A 3,152-nucleotide genomic window follows, 5' to 3' on the forward strand; every position below is an offset into this window, starting at 1 on the left:
GGAAGACAAAGCTGGGAGGGGGATTTGGAGGGAGTCCTAGAAGTTGGGCAGTGGGAGGTGGATATGATCTAAATATGTTGAATAATATATATATATATATATTACTATATGCATTGAAAATATCTTTTAAAGATGAGGAGGAAGATAGGTTGGAGAGCCCAGGATGTAGAGAGAGCAGGCACTGCTAGGCTTTAGATCCCACCTCCTAGGATATCTAGGACCCCAGCATGCACAAGGCTTGGGAAACGCTGTGACTTTCTGGCGTCTCAGTTCCACCCTGCCACGCCAGTTCTAACCCCGTATTGAAAGGGCACTCACTCCATGAACGCCTCGCATATGCCCTTCCTCAGCTCCCTGTCCTTGCAGTAACTCCAGCAGGGGTGGAGAGCTCTTCTCCAACAGTGTGGGAAACCAGATTCCAACTTTCTCTGCCCTGTCCCCCACCCCACTTTCTGATGAGTCCTCTCCCTCCCATCCCACTAGGTGGCAGCAGCGAGCTAGGTCAACACCTGCCTCTCTTGCTCCAGCACCTCAGTTCCTGTTGGATCAGCTCTTCAAACCCAATTCACACAGCTTAGGAAGGACCCAGCCTCTGGGCAGATTTCCACTTTCCCTCCCTCTTTAACCAACCTAACTAATCTAGAGCCACACTCGGTCCACCCAGGGTCTCTGAAACAACCATGAAAAGAGTGAGGTGGCAGCAAAGATGTTGCTCTCCTGCCTGTACCAGGGCCATGCCCAGGCTTAAAGAAAACTGTCTTAACCAGATTATATGGTACGATCCCTTCTGTAATTGAGCAGAGATAAGAAAGTCATTGGTTTGATTCACACGAGAAGGCTTCGTGGCTGAGGGGTCATTCAAATTGGGTTTTGAAGGATGCCTAGGGATTCAGCGGCTTGACAGAAACAAGGGCAGTCCAGGCAGAAAGAGCAGTGTGGCTATAAGAGGAAGAGGGAGATGCCAGCTGGCTGTGCTTGCCAGGAGCAGAGAGGGTGCAGGAAGAAAGAGAGGTGCAGGATGAAGGCACTGGAAAGAGCCCCTTAGTCCTGTCTGCTGCTCTCCAAACCTTTACGGCTGGGGCAGGGGCCTTCTGCGAGGGAAGGGGTGCCGATGGTTTTGTGCCACCTTGGACCCAGTCTCTGCTACCTCCTTGCATGCTCCTTCCCCTTCCCTGAGCCACAGGCAGTGGGTTCTGCCAGGACTGAGAATGCATTCTGCTGATACTTAGCAGGGCCCCTGCTGCAGGAGAAGTGGCCACTAGCCCAGCCTTTCATCCTCCTGGGCTTCTGCCTCTCTTCCCAAGTGAATGGCAGGGGCTCTGCTGTGTTCTCGGTTGTGAATCTCTGGCTTCCCACCCAGAGCCTTCATTGCCTTGAAACAGTATTCTCTGTGCCGATAGCCCTGCATGTCTCTGGTCACAGATGACATTCTGGGCATGACAGGGACATGGACATGCAGGGTGGATGTCATGCCCAAAACTAGCACAGGACGGCATCACAGGCTTTCTGAGAGAGCCTGCTGTTCCCTATTCTGCAAATGAAAGACAGCACTTATGATCCTCCACTTCCTAGGTCCCCAGAAAGAAAATGCCTGGACACCTGGCCTTTTGTAGCTGAGCCAATGATCCCCAGAAGATGTGTCCCAGGAGCATCCCACATAGGGTTCAGGGAGGAAGCCACCAAGGCCCCTGGCGTGGTCTGTGCCTCCCTGAGATTGGAGAGTTTCTCACTCCCCCTGCCCTCTCACTTGCTTCATGCGCACGTCTGCAGGGAAGCAGGCTGAATGGTGATGGCAACCTCTGAGCACAAAGGCTCAGTCTGGCTCCTGTGTTTGCTGGCTCCTGTCTTAGGCCTTCCTAACACCAGGCCTAATGTTAAGCCCAACACATCTCTGCTTCCCCTGGCCCTGAAGCCGGTCCTGTTCTCGAGATGAAGACCTGGCTGGTGACTTCACGGCGGTGGGTACCCTGGACTGCTCCTTATTGACCTCCAGGCAGGTTCCTCCTCAGCGAGACAGCCATTCACCCACCCCCAAGAGAGCCTGGCACCTCCAGGAAACACTGCTTAGGTGTTTGGGGGCCCATACCCACTGCCCATGCCAGCAAGGAGGCCTGAGACCTGTGTCGCAGACAGGATGAAGGTGGTCTCTAGGCAGAGTGAGCAAATTCAGCGCCGGGTAAGGAACACGACAGATGCTAAGCTGGTCAACTGCTGGGCAGAGAAGGTGACTCATGCTAAACAACTTGGGCTCTATGCTCAGAGCCTGAATGGTGGAAGGGGAGAAGTGATTTGTGTTAGCTGTCCCCTGACCTACACACACACACACACACACACACACACACACACACACACACATATGGGCATAGGCATATACTAAATAAATGTTTTTTAAAGTGCTAACTGGAACTACCAACCCTGGTGAAAAGCAAAAGCAGCAGCTTCTCTGTCTCCCCTTCTTCCCAGGCAGCCCTGTGCCTCTACCCATCCCACTTCAGGAGGACCTCCGGACAGCAAAGGCAGAAAACGCCAACACCTAGTTTATTACCAGACATTGCAGAGGGCATCGGGGAAATGGAAGGAACCAAGACAGACAGAAGTACCAGACAGGCTGGACTGAAGCTCCTTCTCTCACTTGGAGCTGCCAGTTGTAGGCTTCATTCAGTCTGGGGTTCCAAGGATAAACTGAGGTCCTCTGGCTATTGACCACCAAAGGCTGGGATGAAAACCCCACACATGCCCGTTAGACCCCTGTAAGGAAAGTGACCCTTTCTTTGGGCAGCACTGGCAGGGATGGCCAAGATTAGACAGAGTTTGAGAACAGAGGCGTGGGGGAGACCCTGCCACCCGGGCCTGCCTCTCATGGCCTCCCTGAGACTCAGTTTCAACCCCGTTAGAACACCTGTGTGTCCCCAGCATCCCCAGAGCTTTTGGAAAGGACACACAGCCAGCAACTCCCTTTCCATCCCCCACCCCCAACCCGCTCGTCGCACCTTTCCAGGCTGCCTGAGTGCCTCGTTGGGAGGAGCTGGGGGCGAGAAGCGGGGGATCATCAGTCTAGGGTTGGGGTCCAGAGGGCGGGGCCGAGGTGGAAAGGACTCCGTTGCTACGAGAAGCCTTAGCAACGCACCCATTCAGCAGAGACAAAGGCGCTG

Source organism: Chionomys nivalis, chromosome 22 (assembly GCF_950005125.1).
Source record: "Chionomys nivalis chromosome 22, mChiNiv1.1, whole genome shotgun sequence".
Lineage (NCBI taxonomy): Eukaryota > Metazoa > Chordata > Mammalia > Rodentia > Cricetidae > Chionomys > Chionomys nivalis.